The sequence below is a fragment of the Carlito syrichta genome, unplaced genomic scaffold (genome assembly GCF_000164805.1).
Source record: "Carlito syrichta isolate Samal-C Ts95f unplaced genomic scaffold, Tarsius_syrichta-2.0.1 Scaffold314118, whole genome shotgun sequence".
Taxonomy (NCBI): Eukaryota; Metazoa; Chordata; class Mammalia; order Primates; family Tarsiidae; genus Carlito; species Carlito syrichta.
In genome coordinates, this window is record NW_007258214.1 from 108,281 (window position 1) to 128,679 (window position 20,399).

General features: G+C 52.8%; 1 long non-coding RNA gene across 2 annotated transcripts in view; it reads left to right on the plus strand.

Moving 5' to 3' along the window:
- The first annotated feature begins 17,466 nt into the window (after positions 1 to 17,466).
- LOC103273695 overlaps positions 17,467 to 20,399 on the plus strand; it is a 10,660-nt gene continuing 7,727 nt past the window's right edge. Inside the window, exons 1-2 of one of the 2 annotated variants that reach the window (XR_505204.1) lie at positions 17,467 to 17,588; positions 19,427 to 19,654. This is a non-coding gene — a long non-coding RNA (uncharacterized LOC103273695). Of the gene's footprint in view, positions 17,589 to 18,075; positions 18,385 to 19,426; positions 19,655 to 20,399 lie in introns of those variants that run through there. The other variant, XR_505203.1, reaches the window with a different exon arrangement.

The window sequence follows — 20,399 nt, forward strand, 5'->3', positions numbered from 1 at the left end:
GGATGACCCTGAGCCTGGGAGAGTGGGCTCAGCCCTGCCCTGCTCCTCTCAGAAGATTTCTCGCCCCGGGCTGCTCCCACAAGACCTCCACGCCTCAGTCAACAGCTCCTCCCCTCCTCCAGCTGCTCAGCCAAACCCTGGGAGTCCTCCCTGAGTGTGTGGTCCTCCTACTACCGCTAGTCACTTCGTCTCCAGATCCTGTCCAGAGGTTCTAGTATGCATGGTAACAGCCAGCTCTGACCTCGGCCCCAGGGTCCCCTCACCCATCTCCCTCCAGTCACACTGGCCCCTGCCCCTCAGACACAGGGCACACGCCTGCCTGGCCCACACTGACTGCTCCCTCTGCCTTGGACCATCTTCCCCAGGATCCATGAGTTCCTGTTCCTCCAGCCTCCTGGCCCCATGTCTCCATCTCAAAGAGGCCTCCTGAGCGCCTGTGTAGACTCACACCTTTGTCATCTGCTGCCACTCCCTCCTGGTGGTCACCACCCCCTTGCTCCCAACACCCAATTGCTTTGAGCTCATGTGACTCATGAGCTCCCAGGGGACAGGGCTGTCTCTGTTTTGTCCTCCACTGTCTGGAAGAGGACTCAGTATGGCAGCGTCAACAGCCACTGCTGGGTGAGCAGGGACATGGCAAGTGGGATGCCGTGTTCTCACAATAAACTCACCAGCGCCTATGCAGCACCTGGGGGTGTCTGGCTGGGAATAGGTCCTGGGACACGCACAAAGGACAAGAGAGTAGAGTCTCCCCCCCACACACAGTGGGCTAACACTCTGGTTCAGGGACAGACACTGGACAGCCTATGGGGGTGACTGCGCCTCAGCTGCAGACATGGCTCTTGGGAAAGTGCTTCAGTGAAGCATCTGTGGGAGCTCTAAGAGCAGAACAACCCACCTGAGTGAAGACTGAGCAAGGGCACAAGCACAGAAACAGGGAGGAGACTTCACTGTCAGCTGCGGTTCGGTGACCGTGCAGGATCATGTGGGTGGCAGGTCCTGTGAGTCTTGTGTCACACTTGGAGTGGAAGCTGCTGACCCACCAACTGCTTGCATCACTATGTCCTTTAATCCTCTCCACAGCCTGATGACCTGTGTCTAGCCCCATTTCACATATGGGGAGACTGAGAGATCAATATGTCCCAGCGTCTCCTCTCTGTGTTTCTCAGCCATTGTCACTGTAAAGCTCCACAACAAACATCCTGAACGTGGTGACAGACAGCCACCCCTGTGTCCTGGCTCCTGGAGCTGCAAGCATCTGGGCGGAGCTGGTCCCAGCTGGGCTCCCCTGGGTTCCATCAGTGACTCTGCTTCCTGCTGATGGGCCTGGGCTGGGCCCCGGCTGCAGATCAGGTTCAAGTTCACCCTGGCAAGCTCTCCTCAGCCGCAGGCCAGCAGCTCCTCAGGCAGAACTGGTAAAGGACAGAAGTCAAGAGCCAAGCCACCCCAGGGCATTCACTGCCCCCACATTCACTGCCCCCACCCTGCCACAACTCACGAGTGTTTCACCAGTCAGAGCGGGTCACCCAGCCCCGCCCCAAGTCACTGGGCCCTGTGACATCATGGGGCAGGGAGGGTGTGGCGTCCTCTGGAGGAGTGAAGTGCTAGGACCGTGACCCACTAGGCATAGGCACTTGGGGGTGTTGACCGGCGAGGTGTCATCTGGGCAGCCCTGTGTCTTCACTCTCATCCACCTGCTGTGCCACCTCTGTGGTGGGCAGGGGGTGTAGACGCTCATCTGGGAGCCGCGGGAGCCATCTTGGGTGGACTGGTGTTCCCACATTCCACGGCCAGTTGTAACCCCAGAGTGTGACTTAGTAGAAAACAGGGCCTTGCAGGTAGTTAAGGACGAATGGAGCCCTGTGGGTTCACCGTGGGCCCTAAAGACAGTGATGTGTGTCCTTGTGAGACGGGCACGGAGAGACATCCAGGGACCACAGGGCCGGGAAGCAGGCCTGGGACAGAGTCTCCCCAGCCTCCACAGCCCACCTGTCCACACCCTGACTTCAGACTCATGGCCCCTTGAGCTACGAGGGAAGAATCCCAGTGGTGGCAGCCCCCCGTGCGTGGTGACTTGGTGGGGCAGAAGCTGGGAGGGCGAGGAGGCCACTGGGGCTCCGGGCAGGGCCGGGTCTGAGTCCCCTTCTGAAAGGCCCGAGGCCTTGACAGGGATCGGCAGAGCTTCCCTCGGGAGCTGCGTTCCGGAGGGTTCTGCCCAGCACCTGCCCAGGATCTCCCAGGACTTCCATTTGGGGCTTCCCCTCAAGCCCTCAGTCCCACTCAAGCTCAGGGGCCTTTTCAACCACGGCCATCTGTGCTCTAGCCCTGTCCCTGCAGGTCGACGTCGCCTTCCATCATTCACCTTCGGGAAATTTGTGCCTTTTGTCCTCATTTCCTTACATGAGTCCATGGGTAGGGGCAATCCATCACCCCACAGCCATGTCGCCTGACACGCACGGCAGTGCTAGGGGTCCCTCTCCTCCCAGAGCAGGGAGAAGACCCTTGCCTTGGGATGTGCTGGAAATCCCTTTTCCTCTTGAGTTCTGGTTTACCCATTTGCATGGGGTCGGTCAAGTGACTTCCAAGGGCTGCTTCTGACCCCAGCACCCATGACCGAAATGATCATCTCGGGAGCCTTCACATTCCGTTCGCTAATTCCTTTCACCCATCCAGGTGTTCAGCAGATGCCTATTCAGAGCGGCTCTGCGAGAGGCCCTGGTCCCCGAGCCAGGATCCAACAGGGAGCAGACACACGTTGTTCTGCACTCATGTGGTTGACAGTCCTGAGGACAAATGACAACAGAAAGACAGGAAAGCAAGCCTTCAGCTCCAGACAGTGGCAGGTTCCGTGAAGGGCTTGGGGACTGACGCAGGAGTGCAGAGGGCTTCCTCGGGATGGCCAGGGGGGTTCTCTGCGTAGGGGACACCTGAGCTGAGAACGGAGGGTCAGAGGGAGCAGGTCACCGGTGAGCTGTGGGAAGAGCCTCTAGGAAGAAGTACCGTCAAGTGTCAAGGCCCTGGGGCAGGAAGACTTGGGTGTCGGAGGCAGAGCTGGAGGCCAGGGTGGCAAAATGGAGGAAGTGGGGGAGTGTTGGGAGACGATGTGGGAACCCGGGAACCTGCCGGCCTGTGGGTGTGATGAGGAGTCAATACTTCCTAGAGCCCCCAAGACACCACTCAGGGCGACCTGGTCTCATTTCACGTTCAAGGCTCACTCTAGGTCTGCAGAGAGTCAGTTTCGGGGGTGGGAGGAGGAACCGGAGCAGGAGGACAGGCCAGGGGCTGTTGTGGTGACCTAGGCGAGGACAGAGGTACAGACTTGGGGACAGTAGCAGGATGTGGGGCAGACAGACAGGGATGTGTTTGTAATTTATGGATTCCATGGATGCCAGGAGAGGAGGGAGGGCCCCAGGATGTCACATAGGACTGTGGCTTGAGGAACTGCGCGTTTGGTGGCATAACTCACTGGGAAGGGAACATGGGGCTTTTGATGACTTTGCTGAAAAGTGGCCAGCTCTGAAAGCCTGAGAAGCCCCAACCACTGAGCCTCCAGGCTGCCCTCTGGGGCTGTCAGGGTGGGAGGCCATTGGAATGGGAAGCTGTTGGGATTGGAGGCCATGGGCTCCGAGGGACCCACATGCCTGTTCCCATGCCCAGGCCCTTCCTGAGGACTGACCCCAGGCCTGTCACAGAGCTGCAGAAGGCCCATCCCCTGGTACTTCCTGGACAGAGTCGAACCTGGGATTTGTGGAGGAAGCTGGGAGAGCTGAGGAATCCCTCAAGAAGGCTCCTTCCCCCATGACATCTCAAGCCGCAGGAAAGGAATCACAAAAGGATGGCCCTCTAACAGGGTCTTGCAGGATCGTCACAGGAACTTGAGCAGGGCTGCTCCCCTGGCCCCAGCCCCTCTGTAAGCCCAGGCTATGAACTGGAAAAAGATGTAACTGCAGAAAAATGTCAAGATTTCGGATACTCAGCTTAATCAGGGATACATTTTCATTAGTTGGGCTGTTGTTCTTCTCAGACTTGGACACTTGTTGGATGCTGAGTCATCTTTTAAGTGCAAAAGGAAAGAAAGAAGGAGGAAGGAAGGAGGGAGGGAAAGAAAGAAGGAAGGGAGGGAGGGGAGAGAATAATAGAAAACATGAGAAAGGAGAAAGGGCTTTCAGCATCCAGATGAGACACATTTTCACTGATGTCTTCCAATGTTCTCTTGACTGGCTTTAAATATTCCACCAGTTGTACGTGTTTACATTGCTGAGACATTGGTTGATGTTGGGTGTTGGGCACAAGAACCAGCCTCTGTCTACGCTTCCCCTTTAGGGGCCTTGGTCACCTTCTCATATCAGCCCCAGACACGCCCCTCTGGCTGTAATCACTCCCAGTGTGGCAGCCCAACATGGGTGGCCCTGTGTGTGAGTGAGGCTGCAATGCTCGGTGCACCAGCCCAGTGTACCCTCCTGGACCTGTAACAGCAGCTGCTCTCAGCTGCTCCCATCAGGACAGGGACATACAGGAGGTAGGAACTTCCGGGGTTAGAGGTGGCCCTGCAGGGTGGGACCTGACCTCAGCACCTCCCCCCATTCCTGTCTCCAGGAGGCAGACTGCAGGATCCCAGGGAGAGGATTCCTGGTTGAGACAAAAGGCTCAGAATTGAATCTCACACGCTCACCCATAATCCGATGACCATGGCCAAGTGCTCAAACTCACTGCCATTACAGGACAAGAGCCCAGACTCAGGCTTTTGACACAATGCTCTGCAGTTTAGAAGAGCCATCCTGCAGGAAGGAAGGAGGATAGAGAATCCACCAGTTCCTGTGTGGCCTTTTATGACCTAGCCTTGGAGGTGACACAGCAAAACAAGCCCACCCAGATTGACGGAGAGGGGATACAGACTCACCTTTCATGGAAGGACTATCAAGCCATGTTTTAAAACCACCATGCTTGGTAGTGAGCACGACACCCACGCTGACCACTCTTTCTCTTTCCCGTGTCATTCTTTTCAGTCCCAGGTCCTGGGCTCACTTCCCCCAAATAACTTACCTGCCCACAAGCTCTTGTCTCAGGACCCATTGTGGAGAATCCCAAGCAAGGACACTGTCCACAGCCTCAATCGCAGGCAGCTTGGGGACCCCCAGGCCCGTCAAATACAGTTTGGCTTAGATGGAAATGACTTCTATACTGAATCTGCTTCAGCTGGAATTTGCAATTCCTTAAGAAATTCACCAGGGGTGAAACCCGACATAAACACGAGACGACTTTATCTTCCACTTTCTAAGTCTCTCCTGTGAGTGACTGCCTGCATTCTCTGAACCTGGCATCATTTGGGAAAGCTCTTTCATTATCTTTTAATTCTTTCTCAATTTTCTGATGCATCAGCATCTATAAAAGGAGAGTTGGAAAATGGCTCTCCCTTTTTTACTGACTTCATAATCCCTTTGCTACAATGTGGCAGGGTCTGCTTTGACTCAAACTGCACCACATCTGAGCAGCCCCATTAAGAGGAACGCCCCTGGGATTTCAAGTTCGCTTTCTCTGCTCTTGAGTCACTTACGTCCATGTACCTCAAACAAATGAAGTCCAGGACTAGAGGTCACACACATGCTGTTTTATTTCCAATATTCACCATGTCATTCTTTGGCTCTTATTTGTCTCCCTTTCCTAGAAAAAGCAGTCTGCAAATTTTTTGCTCCAAAGAGCGGTTGGCATTCTTAAAATCTTTGCTGATTGAAAGTTATTTCAAAGACACCCTAAAGATGGTTCATGCACTTCAGCTTACTTAGGGGAAACTATGTTAAAAGTTGTTTTTTCATAAGTTGATGGTAGTGCCAGGGAATGCCAGATCATGAAGACCCTTCAGCTCTTCAAGTAGATATAAGGTGAGCCACAAGGTAGACTGTCACGATGCTGCTTGGATTCTCTCATGCAGCCACCAAATGGCACTGCAGGATGAGAGGAGGCTACCTAGTCTGACATCAGAAAACCTGAAGTTTATCAACAGCATCAAGTTGAACGTTCCTGCTGTACTCAGACACTCTTCTAAGTGCTTATCTGGTATTAACCCACTTAATCCTTTCAACCCCTCTGAAGGAAGCACTATTATCTCCTCCCTTGAGCTAAAACAGGAGAAAGCGAAGGCCCAGAGAGGTCACATAACTAGCTGGCAAATGGCAGAGCTTCACCATGAACTCAGAACCCTAACTCCAGATTTAGCAAATCAAAGCACAGGATGTCTGCCCAGATAAACAACGAACATTTAAATATGGCATGGTCCTGAGTTTCATCTAGTGATCTTAGATTCTAATAGTGAGAAAGAAGGCATGGTGGCTATTGGGGACAGACATGTGGCTGAGTCTCCAGGGCTGAGAACCCAGCTCTAAGTCCAGCACAGAGTCGTCCAGAGGGGGCCCAAGACAGCGCAGTGTGGCTCATAGGACTGATGTGGTCACTATAAGACCAATAAAGAGGGTAACGGGCAAGACCAAGAGGACAGAAGGAGCAGCTTGAAACGTGAGACTACTTCTGAAGGAAAATCGATAACCAGTGTCCCTGTGAGGAGGTATAATCATCCAAGGCCATATCACATCTGCGTCAAGTTCAGGAAAGTGTTCTGAAAGCTTCCTCAAAAACTTTGGCTCATCTGTACCCTACCTGTACTATAATTTACTTAACTTTTTTCTTTTAACTTGATTCACTTTTTCACATAAATAAACGTATTTAAATAGAAAACTTGGTATCACAGCTGTAAAAGCAAAACCACCAGCCCTTCACATAAATTGAAGGTTCCTATAAAGAGCTACGCATGGCTTTAAAAAAAGAAAACTGTCCAAATAGTGCCTAAAGTTATCTTGCATGTCACAGTGGATGAATAACACACATTAGGAAACATCGGTTGAAATAAAGGATATTATGCATATAAATGTATATTAATGGAAACAAACTACAGTAAGTCTCCTACACACTAATGAATTTCATTCTGAGAGCGTGTTTGTAATTCCGATTTCTTTGTAAGTCCAACAAAGTTAGTCTAGGTACCAAACTAACACGATCAGTTGTACAGTACCAGCAACATTGCCATTGATTTTATGCTTGCTTCTGGACATCTGGGCTTGAAATAAAGATACTGACTGTACTGCTGCTGTACTCTAGACAGTACTGCACGGTAACGTACACAAAAGCACAACCCCTTGGAGAGGATGCATGCATGTGACAATGTATGCTGGACACGTGAACTGACTTACATGGTTGGACATGCAAACGCACTCTCGTGTCTTTGAAAGTCTGCAGCTTGGAGGTTAGTATGTGGGAGACAATGTATTTATTTCACGTTTTAACTTGACTCCTCGGGAAATCTGTTTGTAATTTTAACTCTGTTGAGTCGTTCTTGAGCAATCACTTAAAAAAATCTTAATTACAGAAAGTTAACCAACCAAAAACACCTCCCAGGTGAGCCCTGACAAGTCAATATGGCAGTCACTTCTGAACTGCATTCTTTATCATGAGTGTCTTAGGAGTGGTTTTCATGGATAGGTCTCTTTTGCCTCCATTCAGAGAATCACCTGGGACACCATTACTGAGGTGGATCAGTTATGAAGTTATTTTGGGAAAGTTGCTTGCTGGAGACACACTGGGAGTGGATTTCTGCAGCGTAGCCAGTCATTGATACTGTAGTAGGATTATACGCCAAGGTTTTTTGCCAGGAATGTCTTCAGGGTCCTCCCACCGGTGCAGAGTGAACATCCCGCCCACTCATTTTGAACTTGGTCATATAACTTGCTTTGAGTAATGTAAAAAGACTTTTCTCTTTTTTTTTTTGAGTTGACTCTCACTCTGTCGCCCAGACGGGAGTGCAGTGGCTGCTCCCGGCCACCGCAGCCTTGACCTGCTGGGCTCTGGCGATCCTTCCGCCTCAGCTTTCCAAGTAGCCGGAATTATAGCCATGCGCTACCACACCTGGCTGATTTTTTTATTTTATTGTAGAGATGAGGTCTTGCTGCCCAGGCGGGTCTCGAACCCATGGGCTCAGGCAATCCACTCACCTCAGCCTCCCAAAGGCACGGGATTACAGGCTGAGCCACCGAGCCCGGCAAAAGACTTTGTGTAGAGCCTACCTGAACAGAGGCCCAGCCCCTGCACCACTTGCCATGGCCTCTGGTACTCTGGCTTCCACATATGAGTGTGCACCCAAGTCAACTGTTCTTTCAAGCAGGATCCCAGAACAGCAGATATGCTGAGTTGAGACCCTCCCAGAGCCTGTGGCCGAGCCCCCCTGTCTGCCACCTGAGCCACAGAAATCCAGCCAAGATCAGCCAAGCCACAATCTACACCACAGACCCTTGCATGGGAAATTGCGTTTGTCGTTGTAGGTCACTGAATTGGGGGCTGGTCTGCTGCATATCACCACTGTGGCAAAAACTAATGAATCCATCTCTCTTTTTAAAAACCAAGCGCTTCCTTGTCTGGCCTTAGAGACTAGCTCCTATGACACCTCTCGTGCCATGAATAGAAAAAAGCAAAGGGTCGTGGGCTCAATGAGAGGAGGGTTTCTCTTGCATTCAATAGGAGAAACCACAGGTCTTGGTTTCCTCAAAGCAGATCCGTGAAGTTCACAAGCACCCCCCTTGAACCAAGCAGGGTCCAGTAAACTGCCCCCACAGTGGACGACCCAGAAAGAAGAAGAGGATGGAGAGGAAGAAAGAGCTCCCTCCCTCCATCTTCCTCCTCTTTTATTTCAAAATAAATAACCTGTGAGCATTTCCACCCTGATCTTCTGATACAAGTTAGAGATGGGCATGGAAATGAAGGTATCGATTAAGCTCCATTCACAGACCTGCTCCCTTTCTCGTAAGAGGCTATAATTTGAGTGCTGTGATTTCCAAGTCAGTGAAATGCTAAATGCAGGCGAGCTAGGCGGTATAAAAGAGAGTCCCAAAATAACATCGCAGGGAATAGGTCTTTCGATAACATAGTCCTCAAGAGTTTTAAGCGCCATCACGCTTTCGGCCCCTAAATCAGCAGCTCCTACACTGTTGAGTCTTCTCGATTTCCATTCCAGAATGTTCTTTAGGTTGCAAAATGTGCCTGCAGCTTACCTTCCTGGAGCTTAACGTTTTTTTTGCATTTTGCAGTTAATTTTGAGCCAGAGATAGACGAATCCTTTAGTGCTGAGTCACTGGAACCGAACTGGCCTCATTTTCAGCTCTTTATGGGCATAGATACGGGTCTTGGAGCTCATAGAAAAGCAACACTCAATATGTCCCTGAAGAGACTAAAAACACAAACAAATGACTCTCCAGCACTCTCGAGAATGATCTTCCTTTTGTGGCCTTTCCTGGTAACCGAAAAAGAGAGTCTTTCTGGCCACCTGTCAAGATCTAGACACAGTAAGAATAAGTGTCAGGGAAGCATTTCAAGGGTTATGAAAGAAACACAAGGAGAAATGTCTCCAGGAAACCCTCAGGATTTAGACAAAGAAGAGATTTCAAAGGAGAAGGATGTGTGTGTGATGTTACCAGATGAACATGTTAAAATTTCAGATTCCCCGAGTCCTCATCTCCAGAGATACACTTACATTATAAATTACGCGTTGTCCTTATGTGCTCTTGCTTCCCCTGTTAGACTGTAAATGCTAGAATTCAGAGCCTGGTGTTTAATCCTCCTAGTGTTGCAGTCACACCAGGGCTGAGCTGCCACCCTGGGACCCATGTGGGGTCCAAGGACAAGTCCAAGGGCACAATGGCACCCTGAGACCCACATGGTGACCTAGGACATTATGGCACTCTGGAACTCAGGGATGCCCAACACCCGCGGAGTTCCAAGGAGTATTACAGCCCTCAGCTCTTGCTTGGAGAGTTCCCTTCCCAGTCAGGAAAGGTTACAACTCTCTTGTCTCAAGAATTCCAGGTTCTTGTCTGACGGCCAAGGGGATTAAGGTTCGAGGACACCGAAGGGCGAGCAAGTTGAAGTTTATTCAGGAAACAAGGGTTAGCCGCTCTCACAGCAAGAGGGGGGCCGAGAGGGGCCCCAAGAGGGTTGTCAGGAGAGGGAGAGCCGCTGAGGCAGGGTTGGGGGTTTATATAGTACTCAGGGGCGTGCTAATTGATTGGCAGTAAGGACTAAAAAAGCGGCATGATAGTGTAAAGGACTGATGGGTAGAGGATTGAAAAAAGAGCCAATTAAGAAAAGAGGCACAAAAAAGAGAGAAAATGAGTGAAAACGGAATGGGTGTGGCTTTTGTCCAGAGCCTGCAGCTTGCAGCTGTTTCTCCAGATAAAATGTAGTCTTACCAGAGACCCACCCTCACTGTCTGCCTAACCAGCGTCTTGCTTACGGCTCTCTTACTAGCATCATTGATCCTCTCTTGAGCTGAAGTCCTCAGCCAGTACCAGCCCGCAGCATAATGATTCTGAGGGCTGGGAGAGTAACAAAGGAGGGACATCTTTGTCCCATGAGAAATCCTAATGTTCCTTGCATGGGGGTTGTATTTTCTCAGAAGCTGACACTCCCTTCAGGCAGGAAGCCTGTGAGCGAAACTCACCACACATCCCATGTCCAAGCGGAGAGGGACCAGGATGTGAACCTCAGCTCTGTACTCTGTATGTCCCTGGTCCGACTCAGCTGCTGGAAAATGCCCTGTCCCTGGCATGTCCCCAGCAGCCTGAAGTGATCTGTGATCTCCAAGAGAGGGAGATTGGAGTCAGCCTCGAGTATCAGCACATGGTCCTTCCGCCCCCACCAGGGCCCTTAGACAGGTGTCCCCGCCACCTAGGTTCTGAGCAGAAATGCCAAGCCCCGAGGGAGAGCTCAGGCCAGGACAGCGACTGTGCAGGGGACACAGGCGCTCCAGGCAGTTGATACTGCACAGTCCTCACGACAAAAGAGTGTGAGTTGACCCCAAAATTAATAAATGGCAGCCAGACGGTTGGAATCCCCTGTGTGGGGTTCACGCCAAGGTGGGCGCCTGCTCAGTGCTCCTAAATCCCCGCTTCCACCCGCCTTCCACTTCCCCCTTCACACACCTCCAGGTCCCCCACATCTCCTCTGCGGCTTCCCCGGCTCTCCAAAGCCCCCCTCCCCTCCCCTGGGCAGTGCCCTCTCCCCTACACCTCAGGCCCAGCTGGGTGTGAGGGGGTGTTCTCTGTCCTCCCACGACAGCCTGGGCATGGAGGTGGTGAAGACGCCCAGCAGGTGATCCCTACCTCCACCCACACCTGGGTCCTCCCACACTCTCTGCTGTCCTCTGCCCGGATCCCAGTCCGAAACCGCCCTGAGATCCACCTCTCCCAGGCTCCCTGCCCTCCCACATCCCACTGGGTTCAACCAAGGAGGACAAGGGCAGGGGGCCGGGCAGGTGCCTCTTCCCCACTCAGTCCCTGCTGTGCCCGGTGTGACCCAGCCCTGTGGGCAGCCCCTTCCCTGCCTGACTCCCCCAGGCTCCCATACCCTCTCCTCCTCCTCTCCCCGCTCCCGGTGGTCCGCACGGGCTTCCACCCCCTGCGGTTCCCTCAGTTCTGCTCAACACCCCACCAAGGGTGCCTCTGTTTCCCCCGAAACTGTGTCTGGTAAAAAGCTGCTAGACCAGATCCTGGAAGGCCGCTGAGAACTGAGTTTGTGACCCCGAGGGCTCAGAACAGAGAGGAGCCTGAGTTCGCAGTCCTAGGTGGACGACGCTGGTTCCTGCGGCTAAAACCAGCAAAGCGCCACGTGGCCCGCGACCCCAGCCTGCGCCTCAGTGGCCCTGCCCACACCATGCGGTGCCCAAAGCCATGGTCGGCCCTGGGACTCACCCACACAGCTCCACCTGTGTCCAGGGAGGGGGAGGGGCCTGGGGTCTCCTTGGAATCCTGGCTCGGCCCCTTCCGAGCTGTGTGACTGTGGCTGCCCTCTCTGGCCTCCGTCTCCTCCTCTGAAAAATGGGCGTCCCGATGGAACCTGCCTCGCGGGTAGGCGGGGCTTAAGGGAGATGCCGCAGGCACCCTGCTCAGATCTCAAGCCACATCCACGCAGGCTCTGGGGATCTCCTTGTGCCTGGGGCTTGCCCACCTGGCCTGCCTCCCCCAGCCCCAGCCTTTCTGTAGGACATAGGCACTGCCCTGGCCTCTACCCTCAGTGTGTGAGTTCTCCCAAGTGCTCCCTAGTCCTCACCCCTCCCTTTAAGGAAACTCCAAGTCCTGAGGTCAGTGGCCACATGCCTGCCCTGGCTTCACACACCTCCCTTCCCCTGGGCTTACCGGCCCTCCCTCCCGAATTTCTCCTGTTTGGTCCCCTGTGCTCCAGCACATGGACTCACCCAGGCCTCACCAAGTGTCCACGGAGAGTGGCCCTGAGCCCTCTTTCCTCTGGGTCTCCCCTCTGCTATAGTCTGAATGTGTCCCCAAAATCCACAAGTTGAACTTAATCTCCAGTGTGCAGTGTTGAGAGGTGGCCCTTAGGAGGTGACTCAGGTGGGAGGCAAACCTCCCTGGAGGAGAGCAGCCCTTACCAAAGCTGAGTCTGCCGGCACCTTGACCTTGACTTCTCAACCTTCAGAACTGTGAGAAATACACTTCCGCTATTTATAAGCTACCCAGCCTCAGGGATTTTGTTATAGTAGAATAAAGCTAAGAGCCCTCCTTACCCGCCCACCCCCACTCCCTGCCAGGCCTTCTTGCATTTGATGTGGTAGGTGTGATGGATGGGACTGATGGAGCAGCAGCAACCAGCTTGCAGTCATGAGGAAAAGCCTAAGAGGATTGCACCAGCCTTGGCGATGACACCTCTGAGATTCTGAACCACTAGCGGGCATTCTCTACTCTGGATTTCTCATGGTTTGAGGAAAAATGAACAGCTATGTCATTAAGTTTCTATAGCTGACCTTTCTGTTCCTGGAAGCTGAAAGCCTTTAGGATGAATGTGGTTAGTTTTCTGTTCAACTAGTGAACAATAAGGTGGTCATGACCAAGGAGTCCTTGGACTTCTAGACTATCTGGACTGAAAGGAACCTCAGGCAGAGGTCAGCCAGTGACCCATCCCTTTATTTCACAAAGAGGAGAAAGGCCAGGACCCTCCCGGGGTGCTCGTCCAGGTGCTTCAAGGAGTGAGGCACTGCATGCCCATTGGCTAGGCCCTGGGTTATGTGACACCCATGAATCAATCACAGTGGTGAGGAGACTGGGATCCCACCGTGGACCCATCTTCAGATTACCAAATGTTTTCAGGAAACAATAGTTCTTTCTTCCCAGCCAGTGTGGATGGTCCAGTCATGAGAAAGTACTCGACTGCTTCCAACTCATCTTCCTGCACTCCCGGGTTAGTCCCACACGGCTGCAACCTGGGGATGGGTATTGCAGGACTCAGAGGAAAAGGATGCCCTGAGGCCTGGTCTCCTGGGCCTTCATGGTAACAAGGAGGTAAAATGTACACATGCGTGCCTACACACACGGACACACGCATGCCCACATCCCATTACACGTGCCCACATGCACACTCACAGGAGTGAACACAGGGACAGGCACACGCACACACTCCAGTACACAGGCACACACTCAACTACACGTGCCCATGTGCACACACGTCCCAGCACCCCTGCATACATGCACACACACCCTAGTATACACACTTCTCAGCACACATGCACACACCCCAACACACACATGCTCATGCTCACATATACTCCAATACATGCAAAAATTGTTGCAAGGGTACCAGTTTTTGAAGAACGTGCTTAGGATAAAAGCTAAAACTCCTTTCCCTTCCCCAACCCCCAGCTCTATTTCTCATCACGAGTGGGTCACGGCCCTCAGGGGATTTGGTTAAATACCCAAGGACCTCACCACTGATGAATCCTAAAGCATTGCTTAGAGGCAAGATTGTGTGGGAGTCAGAGGACAACTGTCCTACTCCCCAGGGGCTGCAGGCAATCTTCTCCTTGTCCCAAAACACATTTGCAGTGAACAGAGTTGCCCATGGTCAGAAATGAGGCAGACCCTTTGGGATGGGCCCACGGCTCCTTCCCGAGCTTAGCTCCATCCATCAAGCTGAGTTTTATCCCTTGGGAGTGTCACATCCAAGGTGACATCTCCACCTGCTGCTCTTCAGTCATCTCCCTGAGACAAATTGCCTAAAACAGACTCTGCTGCGTCCCCATCCAGAACTTACCCTCATTTCTTTTCTTTTCTTTTCTTTCTTTTTTTTTTTTTTGAGTCAGAGTCTCACTCTGGCTGGAGTGCAGTGGCATGCTCACAGCCACCGCAGCCTCAACCTGCTGGGCTCAGGCAATCCTCATGCCTCAGCCTTCCACGTAGCTGGAATTACAGGCATGCACCACCATACCTGGCTAGTTTTTTTTTATTTAGTGTAGAGATGAAATCTCACCAAGTTGCCCAGGCTGGTCTTGAACCCATGGGCTCAGGCAATCCTCTCCCCTCGCCTCCGCCTCCCAAAGTGCTGGGATTATAGATGTGAGCCACCGCTCCCGGCCTTACTCTCATTTCTCAAAAGCACAAATTTCCTGAAGAAGAATTGTTTAAACTGGCCACCTGAAGGATGGTTTTACAGCATCCACATCACACATTTCGCAGGTTTGCAAACCTGCCTGTATCAAAGCTCAAAAGACCTGAGCTTAAAATGAGAAGAGCTGAATCACTGAGCTCTCTGAAGCTTAGAGAACCATTTAATTGGAGCAATCAACGTGCGGTGATAAAAGCACTTGTGCCATCATTTTGCTGTATTCACTTGTAAGGACAAAGGCAATGGCTCCATTGAAAAGTGACTAATTGATCAGTCAGACAGTCATTCAGCAAGTCCTGTTTGAGTGACTACTTTGTGCCAAACACTGTCAGGAGTGATGAAATGCACAGAGGAATGTAATGTGATTCAATTAAATGAGGCAGATGAGGATGGCTTCCTGCTACGCACTAAGAACTCTTCCTGACTGTGGGATCTGGTCATGGGCAAAGTACAGGCTTCATCATGGCGACATGACTGGGTGAAGCAGTGCCCGCACTGAATTAGTGACTCTAATGTAATAAAGGCTCTGTGCTAAATCGGAGATGAGTTAACGTTGGACACAAAGGTTGGGAAACACCTTCGTGTTCATGGCCATTCGAGGAGACGGGGTGGGGGTGGGGTTCTGGTGTCCTGTGAGAGTCGTGGCTATGAGCACTGCCCCAGACTCAGACCCCTCAGGACAAAGCTGGCTCTGCCACTGTTTGCATTGAAGTGCTTAGGACATCAGAACGCTGCATGCCTCCATTTCCCGATCTCTGAAAGCTGGACACTGGTACCTCATTCACTGCGAACGAGATGGTGCATGTAAGAACTGTTGTGAGCAGTGCCTGAGCCCAAGGGTGGAGGTGCTGGTGGCTGTCACTATTGGAAGGTCACAGGAGGTTTTGGTTCCCACTGGATCCAGAGAACTTTCACCATGGCCACCAAGGTTGTCTTGAGTATGTTAAAAGAAGAGCCTTAGACAAGTCAAATTGAACAGAGTTTATTTGGCCAAAGATCAGTTTATGAATTGGGAAGCACCTAGAACCAGAAGAGATTTGGAAGAGTTTGCCCAACAGTGTGAGCAGCGAGCTTTCACAGGCTGAGCATGAAAGGAAAGCAGAGAAACCACCTGATTGGCTACCACTAGGTGCTGGCCCTATTTGACCATGAAGGAATTAGTTGGTGGCCTATGATTGGTTGAAATCTGACTGTTTCTAATTGGCTGAATCCCAGCTATCTGATACAAAAATATACTCCTTTAGATTTCCATTTGTTTAAGTACTAAGTTACCTTGTGACTTGTTACTTAGGCACTTAAAATAGAGAGACAGCCTCAGGCTAATGACCTCCTGTTTATTTAAATTATCAAGTGCATAAAGACAGCCCTGCCTCAGGGCCTCGGTTTTACAACCCGCTGTGGTACCAAACTTTGATCCAACACCCCCACATCTAGCAGAAGCTTCAACGCCATGAAGCCCATACTTGTTACCTGCCATGCCCCATCTGCACTGAGCCACCCCTGCACAGTGTGGGAGGTGGCTTAGTTGGGGGAAGAGGGATTCAAAGAGGTGCTCTACAGGCTGGTTAGAGCCATGAAACATTAAACACATTGCAACAGAATCAAGTTGCCACTGCAGGAAATCTTAGTAACTCAGGCTCAGAATGGGAGTGGCTCTCAAACAGGGGTAATTTTCCCCCCGGGGAACACTTGCCAAGGTCTGGGCACAGTTTTGCTTGTCACGACTGGACAGGGTGCTAGTGGCATCTACTGAATGGAGGCCAGGAAGGCTGCTAAACACCCCACAGTGTACAGGACAATCCCATGTCAGAGACTTAACCAGCTCAAGATGTCCACAGAGCTGAGATAGAAAAGCCTAAGACAGCACAGAGGCAATGGCTGGCGCTTGTTAGGGGATGGGTGTTCAACCTGGGTCTTGAAGGACCAGGAAAGTCCGCGGAGCAGACAGGAGAGGCAAGCCTTCCAGGAAGGTCCCAGCATAAGAAAGCATGGGGGGACATTCAGGGGCAGAGGTCAGGCTGGCTAGGGTGGGCTCAGGAGGACGTGCAGAATGTGGGGACGTGCTCTGGGGCCTGTTCTTCTCCTGACGACAGGTCCTCGGGCTCCCACCAAGAAACGCCCCTCCCTGTCGATCGATGTGGCCAAGGAGGGATTTTCCGTCAAACTGCGACACGCTCCCCTGGTCCAAGTTCACATGTGGCCCAGATGAGCCAACCCAGTCCTCCTGGGGATCAGAACCATGACATGACACACGAGTGGACTTCCTGTGGTGGTGGCCCACCCGGGAGCGGCCCTGATTCCCCAGCCTTCCTGCATCTGGCTCTTCCCGTCTGACTTCTCTGCGGTTCTGAGGTTTGCCCACATCTTCCCAGTACATTCCTCCCCCAAAATTAAACCCAACATCGGTTTCTGTTGCCTGCACTCAAGGCCGGGCCGGAGTCCGTGGCTTGGCTTTCTCTTGCCTGCCTGTCAAATGTCATCTGGTGCCTGGACCTGACTGGGGACAGCTGGGTTTGCTGAACAGACAAACAGCCGCTGAACGGAGAGACAGTGGAGCACTGATGACAGAGAGACACGCACGGGCACATGCGGACCCACGGGGGGGGGGGGGCAGCTAGGCGCAGCCAGGATCGTGGCCGACACCGAGCGGCCCCTCTCCTTTCCTCCTTGGTAGGAGAGCCCCACTGTGGTTCTCCCCCCGGTAGAAACGACGTGCTGAGGGGAGGCGGCCCGGGGCCGGCCTGAGGGTCACAGGATTGGTCTGTGGAGCCAGGGCCACGCCCAGAGTCTCCTCCCCTTCGCGGGTGATTGGCTTGAGAGTGGGTGTGTCCTCCAGTCCCAGCCAATGGGACCTAAGGGACTCTGCTAGGGGCTTCTGGGAAAGATTTCCACGCCTCGCAGGAGAAAACGCCCAGCTCTCCTTCTCGTCCTCTGGACGCCGTCAGACGGTGCGGGAGCCTTGGCGCGCCGTGAGACCCTGCGGGAGGCCCGAGGAGCCCAGACGCAGAGACCGAGCTCGGGCATCCCGGAGCCAGTGAGCACAGCGCGGCGCTGCCCCTTCCGGACCTCAGGCTAAGCGAGTTGATGCGGGCCTTTTTCATGTAAGCTGGTTCTTGGGAGACTTGAATGGCACGTGAATCCCCTCGGGCTCTCGGAACACGCAGGTTCTCACTCAGTAGGTCCAGGGTAAAATCTGAGATGCCGAGTTTCCGACGGACCGTGATGCTGATGCTGCTGGCCCAGGGGCCCCAGTGCCCCCAGACGTCCTGTCACTTGCGGCCCAGAGCCTCCCGGCTGGTATCCGCATTTGCATATGAGCCCCGCCCAGAGGCTCGTCTTCCCGCACTCCCATCCCCCTCCCTGCCTGTGGGCGGAGCCCGGAACCAGCCTGGGGCGGAGGGCTCCCCGGGCTGTGACCCCGGTGGGGGAGGGTGACGAGGGGGGATGTGGAGCCAGACGGCCGGGACAGAGGCCCATCTGGGCGGCTCTGGGTCGCTGCTGCCGTTTACGGTCTCGTTGCGAAGCCCAGATGCCCTTTCCGCGAGGAGCGATTCTGCCATGTTTCTCTCTTTTCCGGGCGCGAAGCCACAAAGCCCAAACTGCCATCTGTCGCGGAGTCTTTTCCAGTTTCCAGAAACATCTTCCTTTTCTGCACCTCGGAGAGCATTCGAGCCCCCCGGAATTTTTCCCGAGAGGATCCTCCGAGTCACGGCAACAGGAGGACACACGGAGCCACCAGCAGCCTGGGGTTCCATCCTGGGGGTCAGGAACTCCGTGTGGCCGCTCAGACCCAACTCTCCCGGGAAGTCGAGGGCTTCGGACTGGTCTTCTAGGGAGGTCGAGCGTGGAGGGGGATGTTGGCAATGGCTCTGCCACTCACGTGCTGTGCATCCCTGGGTGGGTGACTTGACTTCCTTGAAAACCAGCTCCCTCCTCTGTGACTCGCAGGAGTTGTTTTAGGTGATGTCTTGGGGGCGCACCTGCTCTAGTGTCCTTGGTTTCTAAAAGCTCATGAACAGGAATTAGTTCAGGCCAGAGTTCTCTGTTACAGCTGCACATTAGAGCTGCCCTAGAAGCATTAAACATACCTATGCCTGGGTGCCGCACCCAGAGACTCTGGTTGGACAGATCTGGGGTTCTGCTTGGGCGTCAGGACCCTTTGCCCCTTCTTGGGTGTTTCTAACATCAGACTCCTGAGAGCCATGGGTCTAGACATAGGTTTGCAGGAGGAGAAACTGAGCTGTGTCTCTGGTCGACGGGTTGGCCCCTGCAGGTCCAGCGACTCCCCTGAGGTGTGGGGACCTCGCAGTCGCCCTCTGCACCCGCACCTCCCTGGGACCTGGAGAACGCCATGCCTTTCGGCTCTCCAGGAATCCCCTCCAGCAGGGAGTTGCCACACCTGGTCACCTCCAGGAGGGATGCAGGGAACCCAAGGTCTCCACGTCCCCTCCTCTCACATGAAGTGCCTTCCTCCGGGCATGTCACAGGACAAGGGGAAGCTGTTCAGACAACATTGGGGGTGATGAGAAAGTCCAGGAAAAAGAGAGGGAAATGGCACCTCCTTAGTGAACGTGCTCCCTGGACGCCATTGGCATGCTGGGAAGCGCTCACTACCGCCCGGAGTGGTGTTGGGTCCTGCAGGTCCCTGGTGCCCTCAGTCCAGGACCAGTGCTGGTGCTTTGCTCACAGCTTCTGTTCGAGTCATAGTGGTCATGGGGCATCCTTTGTCCCCGGGCCTAGGAGAGCCTGAAACCTCAGAGACACCCGAGATGCTTCCTGTGGGCCCAGTTTGTCCTCCTCCATGGAGGGGACAGAAGGCAACTCCTACTTCCTGGATGCCGAGGCCAGGCCTTCTTGTCTCCAAGTGCCCCTGTCCTCCGTTGTAGTGATGGTGCTGAATGTTGTTCATACTTCCTGCACTTTCTTTTCTGACTCATAGGTGGTGGAGCCTCAGAATCCAAGAAATGGACAAGAAATGGACACTCATCGCTGCAGGAGCAGGATCAGGCCTCCTGCTGTGCTCTGCAGGGACCAGGCTCATTCGTTCATTTTACTCTTTTCCGGCTCTCAGCAAGCCCACAACTCTCTCCTGGCTTTCATTTTCATCCATTTAAATTGGAAAAAAATTAAAAACAAATGAAACCCACTTAAGAGAATGCCTTGAGAGGTTAGCAGTCTGCCCGAGTGAATGGGGTCTTTTGGGGGTCTTTGTGATGGTCAATTATTTATTGAGCCCTGGTTGTGTTCCTGGAGCCACCAAGGCAGAGAGGACCCAGGGTCCCTGCCCTGGGTGGTCCCAAAGAAAAAGGCAGAGTTTATGAAACTAAAGGATGTCCCAGCTGAAGACAGTGACACGTCACACCTCAGGGCTGCTCTGTTCTTTGATTATATGTTTCCTCTTAATGGCGTTCATTTACTTTCTGACTTAAAAGGTATTAGAAAGGTTATAAAATATAAGGAAAACACAAAATCCAGCTCCAGTATGTTTAATGCACATACAAAAGACTACTTGGATTTAGGTTGAACGTGTACTCTTAAGATGCTGCATGGTTTTTACATCACACATGTTTTTTTATGTCATAAAGCAGTCTTCAAAATCAGAAACTTTAATAGCTTGAAACTATTTAATCATATAGATACACTGTGGCCAACTGCGGTGGCTCACACCTGTAATCCTCGCACATTGGGAGACCAAGGCTGGAGGATTGCTTGAGCTTGGGAATTCAAGACCAGTGTGGACAACATAGCAAGGCATTGTGTCTACAAAAAAACTTAAAAAGTTAGCTGGAAGTGGTCCCAGCTACTCAGGAGGCTGAGGTAGAAGGATCACTTGAGCCCAGGAGGTCCAGGTGGCAGTGATCATGCCACGGAGCTCCAACCTGGGTGCCAGAGTGAGACCCTGACTAAAAAAA